Source organism: Schistocerca cancellata, chromosome 3, assembly GCF_023864275.1.
Source record: "Schistocerca cancellata isolate TAMUIC-IGC-003103 chromosome 3, iqSchCanc2.1, whole genome shotgun sequence".
Taxonomy (NCBI): domain Eukaryota; kingdom Metazoa; phylum Arthropoda; class Insecta; order Orthoptera; family Acrididae; genus Schistocerca; species Schistocerca cancellata.
In genome coordinates this window covers 586038765-586052604 of record NC_064628.1, presented here as the reverse complement: position 1 = coordinate 586052604, position 13840 = coordinate 586038765, and the positions used below count along the sequence as shown (strand labels likewise).

The 13840-nt window shown below is 45.3% G+C and overlaps 1 non-coding gene across 1 annotated transcript; it reads left to right on the top strand.

Moving 5' to 3' along the window:
• The first annotated feature begins 13424 nt into the window (after positions 1-13424).
• Trnat-agu (transfer RNA threonine (anticodon AGU)) lies at positions 13425-13499 on the top strand. The gene has a single exon. It is a non-coding gene; the product is annotated as a tRNA-Thr (tRNA).
• The last annotated feature ends 341 nt before the right edge of the window (positions 13500-13840 follow it).

Below are 13840 nucleotides of genomic sequence, written 5' to 3'. Positions count from 1 at the left end.
AGAAAAAATAGCTCATTCGAAGCACAGTCTGCTTTGTTCATACACGACGTCTTACAAAAAGTAGACACTGTTAAACAGATAAATTCAGGATTCCTGGATTTCGGAAAAGCATTCGACACTGTATCACAACTTCGGCGACCAACCAAGATACGACCATACAAAGGATCTTTGGAAATATGTGATTTGCTCGAGAAGCAATTGCCTAATACAACGTTATACTGGGAGTCGACTGTTTTACGGAAACTAAAGTAACATCTGGTGTGGCCCAAGGAAGGGTAATAAAACCTCTGATGTTCTCAACTTTGGTAAAAGGTTAATCAGATAGGGCTAACAGCAATAAACTAATGTTCGCTTATGATGCTGTTGTGAACAGCAAAGTACTGTCTTTGGAATATCGTCACGAATTGCAGACACACTTGGATGATGTAGATAAACGTAAAGTGAAGCGCCGGCACGGCAGGCGGGAACGTGAGGAGCTGAGAGGACTGAGAGCCGACATCAGCCAGCTGCACACTGACTGACACTTTTCAGAACGACAATGCAACGGCAGCGCCCTCTACACGAAGAGGACATAAGTGCCACTCTGCCTGACCGCGGCCCATTTCTACAAGTTTTACAGCAGCGAGTTCAAGAATAGCATCAAGACTACTTATTTCGCTTCTACTATGTAGCATTGTCTATACTGAAGTGGTTTGTTATTTTGTCTGTCGCCCTTATTTTGTCGTTTCCTTTTGTATTCAACTTCATCAACACGATTTGCTTCAATTGTTGTCTAGCGATTTTAGAAAGCAGCTTTCCTAGGCATCCCATATCTGAGGATTGGGCAGGATACAACAATAATGCATCTAAGAAAGAGAAGACAACTGTATAGTACGTGATTGCAATATTAGTGGTGAACATCTAGATCAAGCTACATCATGTGACTATTTAGTGAGGAGTGATATGAGGAGTGAAAACTTTGTAAAATCAGTATTTGGGAAAGCAAATTGAAGACTGATTTGAAGGAAGGATTCTAGGAAAGTGTGGTGTATCATTAAAGGAAATCGCATACAAATGGCTAGTACGACCAATTCTAGAGTACTCTTTCAGTGTTTGGTCTCCTTATGAAGTACGCATCGCAACAGGCTTATCTTCGAGGCGTAGACGCTCTTCTAGGACCGTAATGGGTCAGTTTGGTCCATTCGAAAGTGTAACAGAAATGCTCGGAGAACTTAAAACGGATTCCTTGGAAGAAAGACGAAACCGTTTTTGTTAAATACAGAGAACCTTTATTCGAAGGTCATGATGCACCCATCGTATATCTTGTTCAGGGATCATGAGATGTGGATTAGATAGACTATGGCACGTACAGGGGCTCGCTCAATACGCGAACGCAGTAGGAAAGCAGATCGTTAATACTATTACGAAAGACTCTTCACTTTACACTGTACGGGGGCTTGCGCTGACTAGATACACAGATATACGAGGCGTGCTGAAAAGTAATGCCTCCGAATTTTTTATTCTGTCTTCAATATCTGCTGAGATATAGCATGTCATTCACGTTAGTTTGTCGATTTCCCCGCTTCGCTGATGCAAGTTGCAACCCTCTGCAACTAGAGCGCTCCGAATTCTAGCGTGTAACGTGGCGGTGAGTGACGTAACGATGTCGGTTCGTGAGAAGCAGCGTGCTCCAATCGACTTCCGAAACCGAGGAGTTCGTCCTCACTCGAAGCATCCTCTCCTTCAGAGTGACAATGCCAGACCTTACAAGAGCGCTGCGTCATCTGCAACAATCCGACGCCTTGACTCCATTGTTATCGGTCATCCTCCGTACAGTCTCGACTTGACTCCATCCGATTTTCACCTGTTTCCAAAACTTAAAGACGAGGACTTTAGTTGATAGTGATGAAGCGGTGCAAGCAGAGGTCAAGTAGTGGCTCCATTTACGAAGATAAACATTCAACAGTGACGGTATCAACAGAATGGTCTCTCGCTGGGAGAAATGTGTTGGTCGCCAGGATGACTACGTTAAGAAATAAAGTATAAAGATGTAGAGTGTTAATAAGGTTTGTTGTATTTAGGAAGTTTTAAGAGTTTTCACATAAAAAATTCGAAGGCATTACTTTTCACCACGCCCTCGTAGTCCATGGTGGTTGAACAGATTTTCATCAAAGTGTTGGGGCAGCAACTGGAAGAGGGAGTATCTTTCTGAACATCAGACTGTGTGTGAGTGTGCTGGGCTAACGGCCAACCCTCCCTGAGTTGTCACATGGAGTGAGGGCATACGACGTCCTGTGGGTAGGAACGCTAGGGCCAGCGGCTCCTTTGGAGGAGGGAAAGCCGTATGTAAGCAATGGGTATCACTATCTCCATATCGTTTATTGTGATGACTGATAACAACACAAAGACAACAACACGCAGTACAATCATTTGTTTCACATCTGCCGTTAGGGGCTCCTAAGAGCTGTAGAGGGGACTTTACCTACTTTTAATAAAGAACCCGCAAAGATAAGATATGAGAAAGTAAGGGTCGTGTGGAGGAACATAGACAGCCGTTTATCCCTCGCTCTATCTGTGAGTGGAACAGAGAAGTAAATGACAAGTAGTGAAACAAGGTACTGCCGCCATGCGCCATATGGTGGCTCGTGGAGTGAGCTCAGGGTGACAATTACTGAATTATATGAAAAAACGTAAATTAGTTACAAACTACAGCGTGCATACTCTTTATTTAATATGTAAAGGACACAACAGATTTGAGATTAAGTTTATGACATGTCCGATATGCCTGGCATCATTGGCGATAATGCAGCGCAGACGAATAGCGAAATTCTGCATCACCCACTGAAGTGTCGAAACATAGATGCTGTCGATGACCTTCTGAATGGCTGTTTTCAGCTCAGCAATGGTTTTGGGGTTATGGCTGTACATCTCGTCTTCAATATAGCCCCACAAAAAGGAGTCTCATGTGTTCAGATCTGGAGAATATGGCGGCCAATCGAGACCCATGCCTGTGGTCTCTTGATACCCCAGAGCCAGAATGCGGTCCCCAAACCGTTCCTCCAGGACATCAAACATTCACCTACTTTGATGGGTCGAGCTCCGTCTTGCATGAACCACATCTTGTCGAAATCAGGGACACTTGGGATACCGGGGATGAAATTATCTTTCAAAACCTTCAGGTACCGTTCGTTTGTAGTCACCGTGCCATCAAGGAATATCGCACCGATTATTCCGTGACTGGACATTGCACACCACAAAAAATGGTTCAAATGGCTCTGAGCACTATGGGACTTAACATCTGAAGTCATCAGACCCCTAGAACTTAGAACTAGTTAAACCTAACTAACCTAAGGACATCACACACATCCATGCCCGAGGCAGGATTCGAACCTGCGACCGTAGCGGTCGCCCGGTTCCAGACTGAAGCGCCTAGAACCGCTCGGCCACTCCGGCCGGCGCACACCACAGAGTCACCCATTGAGGGTGAAGAGACTTCTCGATCACGAAATGCGGATTCTCAGTCCCCGAAATGTGCCAATTTTGCTTGGTGACGAACCAATCCAAATTAAAGTGGCTTCGTCGTTAAACCAGGAGATCCATACGCATACTTATTTCCATCATGCACCACGGCCAACCGTGCAGTTTGAACGTCCTAACGCAAACCGTTCAGAAGTTGTGACGATTTTACATCATATAGTTCAATAACTGTCAGCCTGCATGTAGATTTGTGTAGATGAAAGTAGTTTTATATTGCCTTTCCAACGAGAAGAATGAAACATTTAATTTATCGCGCACAGGAAAACCTTTCTTCTTCTTAAAATTCCTTCAGTGACTCAGTGAAAGTTACATCACACAAATCCTTGTTGCGTCTGAAGTAGCGTTGAGCGTATAAGACGTGTCACCTGCTGGTGTTCACTTTAGCCACCACAGGCAGCAGGCAATCGCTCGAGGAAAGAGCCGATCACCCGGTCCAGGCCTGCTGGCGGCCAGTGGAAGACGTCGGCTGGCTCCAGAATATAACCGAAGCGCAGCTGCCGCTCAACGAAAATACGGGCCGAGGAGGCGGGCACCGGCAAGCGGAAGGGTAGCGAGAGGAAGGGCTGAAGGGCTGGCTGGCTGGCTGGCTGCGCGTATGCAAAGCGTCGCCTGCCCTGCCCTCGGCCGCTCATCTGCATACAGCGCTGCCGCTACCTGACCATGGGAACGGCCGCGCCGGCGGGGGCACTACAAAAACACATCATCGGTTAGGCACACAATCACAAAAACCGGGCCGCGTTTAGAGTTCTCAGACCCGCGCTACGAGCTGCTCATTTTTATTGCGCCACGACTCGGTCGCGTGAAAAACGGGGCGACGTGCGGCAGAGTGTGTGGCGTGATGGAGGTCGCCGTGTCTCCAGTGCGCTACCGGCCCCGGGCATTACGTAAGGCGGCAGTGCGTCCTCTGCTCTTATCTGTGATTCAAATCGTGGGAAGGATACTCCTTATCGAAGCGGCCTCACCTGCCCACCTCTGCTGAACTGTCTTCCCGTCGGCTTAACCGAAATCGAGTCGACCTCACTGCGCCAACTTGTGGAACTAACGGGACGACATTTTACAGATATACTAAATAAATAAATGTCGGATGACTAGGGCCTCCCGTCGGGTAGACCGTTCGCCGGGTGCAAGTCTTTCCATTTGACGCCACTTCGGCTACAGTCAGGAACCGCGCGACCGCTACGGTCGCAGATTCGAATCCTGCCTCGGACATGGATGTGTGTGATGTCCTTAGGTTAGTTAGGTTTACGTAGTTCTAAGTTCTAGGGGACGGATGACCTCAGAAGTTAAGTCCTATAGTGCTCAGAGCCATTTTTCAACCAAAAACACAACAAATCACATCATTGTGCCTAATGTCCGCCCCCGGTAGCGAGTGGTACCCACTGTAGGGCAGGCGCAAGGACACGCACCTCCTTTCTTTTATGCACTATACCAGAACACGCTGGTTTTTCCCCCAACTCTACTGTCTATTGCTTCACACCTCTTAGCTTACATCAGTATTATTATTTTTTTCCTACACCTTGTTAATAAAAAAAAATTGCTCACCTTGTACGAGTGTAATGTCTCGTGTTATTTCCGCCAGAAGGATCGCATTTCTGTTGTATTTAAGCTTGTACCAATAAAGAAATTTTGTTCATTTACCATGTTCCTAGGACCAAAAAAAAAAAAAAAATAATGAAATAGAATTTAAAAAATCACAAAGCTATTCTGAGTGAGTAATTCAGGGATGGGAAGGAGGAGGCATCGCGGCCAGGCCTCGGGTTCCGACCCCTGCCTGCCTTGTCTCCACCTGCTCGTAACTGACCACTCTACTCTACTAAAAAAAGTGCTTGCCTACCACGTACCAGCGGCTTAAGAAAAAAAAAGTGGTCAGCGCGACAGAATGTCAATCCTAAGGGCCCGCGTTCAATTCCCGGCTGGCCCGAAGATTTTCTCCGCTCCGGGACTGGATGTTGTGTTGTCCTAATCATCATCATTTCATCCCCATCCATGCGCAAGTCACCGAAGTGGCGTCAAATCGAAAGACTTGCACCCGGCCTAATAAGGTGTAGAGAAACAGTTGGCAATCAAAAAGCTTCCAGTCGTATCGGAGGAGAAATACAGGTGCTGCACGGTTTCCAAGGGAATATTATACGAAGAATGTGAAGTCTGGAAGGTAGGAGACGAGATACTAGCTCAGTTCGTAGAGCACTTGCCCGGGAAAGGCAAAGGTCCCGAGTTCGAGTCTCGGTCTGGCACACAGTTTTAATTTGCCAGGAAGTTTCGAATATTATACAATTCTGACCAGAAAATTGTGGCAGGATCAGGTAAGAGCGATTGAGGTGAATGATTATCACACCCCCTTCTTTACAAAGTAAACTACAAATGCTCAGTAATATTGAGATCTGGCGACTGTGGCGGCCAGCGGATCTGAGAAACTTCATCCTCGTGCTTATGAAACCTGTCCTAGACGATGCGAGTTGCGTGATCAGGGACCTTGTCGTCTCGGAACACAGCATCACCAACAGAGAACACTTATCGAACCACAGAATGGAGCTGACCAGGCACTGTGGTCACAGAGTCCTTGGCAGTAGTTGAACATTACAGTTTAACCGTCGGGCTCATGGAATAGCACGTTATGGCAGTCCAGTTATCAGCTAACGTCCTCCAAGTTTCACTCTTGGCAGCAAGCAAAGGCTTGGGACAGCAAGCGCCAGACGTAAACTAAGCCATAAGTTGGAAACAGTGTGAAACATGACTCATCCGACCAAATGACTTTCTTCCATTTCTCTTTAGTCCGTGTTTTATGGCTTCGGTGTCACATTTTCCTATAACGGGCATTTGCTTCACTGACGTGTTGTCCTCTTTGTTTTCGTCACAATCCTCTTCATTGTACATGTCTCACGATCACTGAACACATACTTTCGTCTGTGTTGTGATTTAGTAGATGATGGTTTTCCTCTTTCCCTGTATGCGGTATAATTCGTTGAACGGTGCCTCTCTTCGGCTACCACGCTTATGGAAGCGCCCATCCTATGAGTACGCACATCCTGACCGCGTTAAAGTTCACGTAGCTTCGACATAACGCGGTTACGGGTGCAAGGTACGCTGTTCTGACCACGACTAACAATTGTAACGTATTGAGAGATTGCACAGGTGCTGTTCGTGATCAAATACAATAGCGCCATCTGCATGTTTGGCTATTTTCATTTTTGTTCAAGCATGCATTTCTCGTCATGGTTGCATATTTTTGTCCACACCTGTAGGTGCATGAGATCACACATCCCCTCTGTCAACGCAAAAAAAAAAAAAAAAAAAAAAAAAAAAATGCTGTTCTTCCGGTCATTTGAAGCGTTCTACCTTTCAGAAACGTTATTGGTTCTTTCGACATGAATCTGCCCATATTCTTACCTCTTCTGAAGTCTCAGCAAAACATAACAATACAAGGTATAGAGGCTATCTGTTACGACGGGTCGCCATCAAGTTTTGATTTCTACTTCGAAAAATCTCAATCTGTGCCCATAGTGGTGCTACTCCCCTTCACATTCACCTTTAAATGCGACACGATCTTCCCAAAGATAGTTCAAATGGCTCTCAGCACTATGGGACTCAACTGCTGAGGTCATAAGTCTCCTAGAATTTAGAACTACTTAAACCTAACTAACCTAAGGACATCACACACATCCATGCCCGAGGCAGGATTCGAACCTGCGACCGTAGCGGTCGTGCGGTTCCAGACTGTAGCGCCTAGAACCGCTCGGCCACTCCAGCCGGTCCCAAAGATGGACGACTTGGCAGACCCCTTGAAGGCAGGAAAAGTTTCATGAAGAAAATCGTATCTTCCTCATTCTCCAAAAGCCTGCCAATCAATTGTTTCTTCACCCTAGAAAGAGGAAGAAGTCACCATGCCACGTCAGAAGAATACAGGGTGGGTGGGGGGGGGGGGGAGATAAAATTTGATAGCCCAAATAAGCCGCATGAGTAACAGTACTGTGCGCAATGAGTTGGGTCGTCGTCGTGGAGTAAAAGCGCCTCCTTGTGCAATTTCTGGCGATGCTTCTTCTTGTCAGTATCCTGCAACATCGCCAAGTGATTTCAATAGTACCATTAAGCCCCCGATTCTTTAAAGAACTGAGCTCTCATGTATAGAACAGATTCAAATGTCTGAGTTAATGTGATGAATATTTGACCTTAAGCATCTAATCACGAAGAAGTTTAGGAAAGGTTTGAAATTATATTTAAAGTTTGCTAGAAGTTGCTAAGTGTCCTCATTATGAATCGCTAGATGAATACAAAGTGGGTAATTTGCGCTCCATTTTAAGCGAAAGTAGGTTTCGTCCCCTCTCAATGTTTAAGACGTCGTACATATGAAATATGTTTCTTACAATGATATAATTTTGTAAGTACATTCAGTGATGTATGTAGATACTGTTTGCAAACTGTTTTGCAAATAGACTCGGTAATACAGAAATAATAAATTAAAATGACATGTCTTATGCTGAAATTTTACTGAATGAACAGCGAAAGTGTAGTAAGCAATGAAACTTCGGCGTTTCATCATTTTGTGGCGGGCGCCGGCAAGAGGAAGTTTCATAAGGGTGTGAAATCATGTGCAAAGTCTGTTGCTACTCGCTATGTCTTCTCATTGTTAAATACTGAATAAACACAGTCGGGGTACTTGCACGCCATCAGTTAACGCTGCTTCAATACAAACACACACTTTCTAATTGTAACACTTGTCTTCCTGTAACAAATTTCTAACAAATGACTGTACATCTTAATAAGTAGATTGTGACATCATTTAAAATATATAAATTCGGCCAATAATGACGCGAAATACTGAAAATAAAATTTTTGTAGCGCCTGGATCCGTTGGATAGGCAACCTGTAATCGGTATTGAGTTCCGAGATAGTCTCTTAGCGATATACGAGGGGCGTGCTGAAAAGCAATGCGTCCGAATGTTATATGTGAAAACTCTTACAGCTTTATGAACAGAACAAACTTTATCAACTGTCTACGTCTTTGGTCTTCAAGTCTACATAATGTGTATTTGCAGCCCTATGCAGCTAGAGACTCCGAATTGCACTGTGTAATAGGGCGGTGTGTAACGCAGCCACGTCGGTGCGTGAGAAACAGCGAGCTACAATCGAGATTCGAATTCGAAGAGTTATTCCACACGTGGAGCACGCTCTCCTCCCGTATGACAATGCCAGACGACACAAGAACGCTACGACATCTGCATCAATCCGACGCCTCGGGTTCACTGTCATCGATCGTCCTCCACACAGCGCCGTCTTGACTCCATCCGATTTTCATCTGGTTCCAAAACTTAAAGAACAGCTTCGGGGATTCACTGTGATAGTGATGAAGCAGTGCAAGCAGAGGTGAGGCTGCGGCTCCGTCAACGAAGTCAAACATTCTACAGTGGCGGCATCAATAAACTGGTCTCTCCGTGTGAGGAATGTGACTGTGTTGAGAAATATATAGGTAAACATAAAGAATAAAGATATACAATTTTAATGAAGACTGTTATATTTAAAAAGCTTTAAGAGTTTTCACGTAAAAAATTCGGAAGCATAACTTTTCATCTTGCGCTCCTAGAAAATCGTGTATCTGTGGCAGCCGGTTCTGATTGCTAGACGAGCTCAATAATCAAAAGATGAAAATGTGTGCTTTCTCGGCGAAGCAACGCTGTATTGACAATGACATGCCTAGTTCTCGTTTGTCGCAGTAGAGAATAATAAACTTTCTAAGTGTTGCTATAGCAGTGCGTTTCAGTCATTTGTAGTTCATGCACAGATTGTTCTGAATAGGCCATCAATAGTTATGACTTATTCATTTGCAATTTTTTATATGAGTACCTAGATTAATTACTTGTTGTGAAACTGAGATGATTGTTTCTTTTGATCGGTTGACACCCGGTGTGCTGTTTAGTGGAAAACAAGGTATTCTATCTATATGTTACGCTATACTAAAATAGTAGCCCTTGTGTTCCATTCAGGGTGCACACTCTAATTCCTCACGCCGGAGGTTCGAGTCCTCCTTCGGGCAAGGGTGTGAGTGTTGTCTTTAGCGCTAAGTTAGTTTAAGTAGTGTGTAAGTCTGGAGACCGATGACCTCAGCAGTTTGGTCCCTTAGGAATTTACACACATTTGAACATTCTGAACACTCTAATTACATGTATTCTTTTCAAAGGATAGTTTCGTGCAACGCGAGGTGAATATCTGGTCTCGTGCAACGTTCTTAATGTTCTATCTTTTTAAAAATCGATGCTATTCTCAACGTTAATTTACGTTACCTTTCATAATTTTCGATTCTTACGTAACTATTTTTGCACTGAATTGTTTCGAAGTACCACAGAATCGTACGAGTGTGACCGCACTGCAACGCGAGATGTGATGTTTACGTTCTTAATGTTCTATCTTTTTAAAAATCGATGCTATTCTCAATGTTCATTTACGTTACTTTTCATAATTCTTGATTCTTACGAAGCTATTTTGCACTGAATTGTTTCGAAGTACCACAGAATGTTACGAGTGTGGCCTCGCTGCTATGCGTGATGTGATGTTTAATAAATTGATTGTGCGATCAAGACTTTGCCGTAATTATTTAAGTACGTATTATAATGATAGCTGATGTCTACAGAGATTTTATGTCTTACACCATTAAAATGAAATATTCTGAACAGGATTCCTAAAGAGTATACTCGTAGTAATCTGTTGTGTATTTGTATGGAGTCTGCTATCCAGTCAAAAAATGTATTCCTACTATGACGGCTACAACAGACAAACGCAAATTACTTGCACCTCGCAAAAGATTCTTCTCGCAAGGAGGAACGCTACTACAGAACACGGTATAAAAAAGTTGCGCATAGTTCAGACAAAGCAGAAACTTGTGTATGCGTGTTTTTGCCTGAGGACGTCTATTCTCCTTCAGGAGGCACACCTTTTAGCGTGGCAAACACCACATCGACAGGTGAGAGAAGAGTTGTGTGGTATGTATTGGCGTACAAAACACGCACACGGACAAAACACACACACACAAACACATACACACGCACACGCAAGCAAAGAAATGTATAGACATGCTTACTGAAATACAGAGATATGTAAAAAGGCAGAATACGGCGCTGTGGTTTCAACGCCTATATAAGACAACATGTGTCTGGCGCAGTAGTTAGATCGGTAACTGCTGCTGCAATGGCAGGTTATCACGATTTAAGTGACTTTGAACGTGGTGTTATAGTCAGCTCACGAACGATGGGACACAGCGTCTCCGAGGTAACGATGAAGTGGGGATTTTGCCGTACGACCATTTCACGAGTGTACCGGGAATATCAGGAATCCGATAAAACATCAAATCTCCGACATCGCTGCGGCCGGAAAAAGATTCTGCAAGAAGGGGACCAACGACGATTGAAGACAATCGTTCAACGTGACAGAAATGTAGCCCTTCCGCAAATTGCTTCAGATTTCAATGCTGGGCCAACAACAAGCGTCAGCGTACGAACCATTCAACGAAGCATCATGGATATGGGCTTCCACAGCCGAAGACCTACTCGTGTACCCTTGATGACTGCACGACACAGAGCTTTACGCCTCGCGCCTTGCCCGTCAACACCGACATTGAACTGTTGATGATTGGAAACACGTTGCCTGGTCGAATGAGTCTCGTTTCAAATTGTATCGAGCGGATGGACGTGTACGGGTATGGAGACAAGCTCATGAATCCAACGACAATGCATGTCAGCAGGGGACTGTTCAAGCTGGTGAAGACTCTCTAATGGTGTAGGGTGTGTGCAGTTGGAGTGATATGGGACCTCTGATACGTATAGATACGACTCTGACAGGTGACACATACGTACGCATCCTGTCTCGTCAGCTGCATCAATTTATGTCCATTGGGCATTCCGACCGACTTCGGCAATTCCAGCACGACAATGCAACACCCCGCACGTACAGAATTGCGACAGCGTGGCCCCAGGAACACTCTTCTGAGTTTAAACACTTCCGCTGGCCACCAGATTCCTCAGACATGAACATTATTGAACATATCTGGGATGCCTTGCAACTTGCTGTTGAGAAGAGATCCTCACCCCCTTGTACTCTTAGGGACTGATGGACATCCCTGCAGGATTCTTGTTGTCAGTTGCCTCCAGCACTTTCAGACATTAGTAAAGTCCATATTAAGTCGTGTTGCAGCACTTCTGCGTGCTCGCGGGCGCCCCACACGATACTAGGCAGGTGTACCAGTTTCTTTGGCTCTTCAATGTACATGTACGAAAGCGCGCGCAATCGTAGTCGACGGATGCGTAGGAAGCATATGTATACGCGAGAGAGTGAAAGAAATGAGAAAAAGATAGAGGGCGGATGGAGAAAAGAGAGAGAGAGAAATAGAGAGAGAGAGAGAGAGAATACGACTTGGGCGAGTTGGGCGAGGTGAGAAACATAGTTGCACAGCTACAATTATGCAGATTTCTTCATTGTTCAGTTGGCACTGCAAAATAGCCATATAGCCATTTCCTCCAGTACTGTTAGCTGATTTGCTGGGTACCATCTCCCGAACACAATGGACGGGCGATGATTCAGTCGGATTCTCCGGGCGAGCGCGTCATGGAACACTGTTGCTGTTTGCCGCGCCAAATTGCAGCTCAGGCGTTTTCCAGAACAGTTTCAAATCGAATCTATTCCACTGATTACGCAGCGAACAATATGTTTGGCGCGGTGATTCACGGAAAGCGGGCAGTGACGCCTCGCGGAGTGCCACGGGCGCGGACTCCTTACGCCATGTGCTCGGTTAATAATAGCCGGCGAGCTTACCACAGGCACGCATGCCGTCATGCATAATTCAGCAGCGTCCGCCGTGTGGCCAGAGAACAATTTGACAGCAATTTACTGCTCACCACGTACAGCCGTTCTCGACGTTTCGGCGATTCTCCCGCCCTCGAGGCTGGGGTACACCCAAACATTCGTACTGTGTGTCTGAAGAAATTTATAATACGCCGCCGTCATCGTTTCCGCCAGATCTTCGTTTTCGTTCGGCTAGTACAGGATGTTCCGGAATGAAATGCGGCTAAAACGGGAGTGCAAAGAATCAGATCAGCAGAAGTTATTTTTGGGAACCTCTAACGGCAAATTTAAGGTTAGTCATATTTTTCTGGGTGTGATCGGAAAGGTAGAGACATCAGAGTAAATTAAATTAAACTTCTTGTCCACGAAGGACCTTGACGTGCCGCCTTTTCGCGCCTTCATCCTCTCATTTAGATGACAGTCGAGTGGCGGACTGTACTGCACACTGATCCTTGGCAATTAATATTGGAATGTATGCTTTCGCGGCGTATACAGCTGGCGAGGAGTTCTCGGGCTTCCAGCCGGGTGGCGGTGTCTTCAAACTGCGACGTTTCGACGAGTGACATACTCGTCATCTTCGCCAGAAGACGAGTGACATACTCGTCATCTGCGACGTTTCGACGAGTGACATACTCGTCGTCTTCGCCAGAAGATGACGAGTATGTCACTATCGAAACGTCGCAGTTTGAAGACACCGCCACCCGGCTGGAAGCCCGAGAACTCTTCGCCAATTAATATTGGCTTTCAAAATAGGAGTTGTTACGATGTCTCCATGTATCCTCTACATTTAAGACCTCGGATGAACCAGTAGTAAGGGATACTCGATGAGAAACAGAGTTACCACATATGAAACATGGAACGTGGTGTGCTTGATTCATATTAGTTGATGGCTCCACGATAAGCCAAGAAATGACAACACTATATCAAATTTCAGTTTCTCACTAATTACAACATTGTCAGGAAGAGTACATGTAAACATGTTTGAGTTTGGGGAGATGCCAAGGGGGCTGGGGCATGAAAGGGAATGTGGACTGAGGAGAGAGGCGTGCTGGAGTAATCAGTGCTGTCGCGGAAAGCACTGTGCCAGCGTGGCGTAGTGGTTAGCGCATCTGCCTAGTGAGCAGAAGACACGGGTTCGAATCCCGACCTTGCCAGCAATTTTCATCCGCTGCTTCTTTCATCCGCTGCTTCAGTCTGCACATATGCATCAGGAATTTATTTGCTTTTATCAAACCTCGCCAAGCCCACTTCGTTCAGGGAATACTACTTCCTAGTAGCTAACGTCTCCACTCTCTGATTAACAAAACATTTCCGTTCCAGCACCTATACGCTCCCTGGTACATAACACTCACCTACAAAACCGGAAAAGGACTAAACAAAATTGAACGCCTGCACGAGGGAACGCACTTCCGATTCTTGTAGTCTTCCGTATTTTACACGTAACTTTCTTGATTGCCAAGGATCAATAACTCACATTATCGGCTTCAACAGCTGTCTA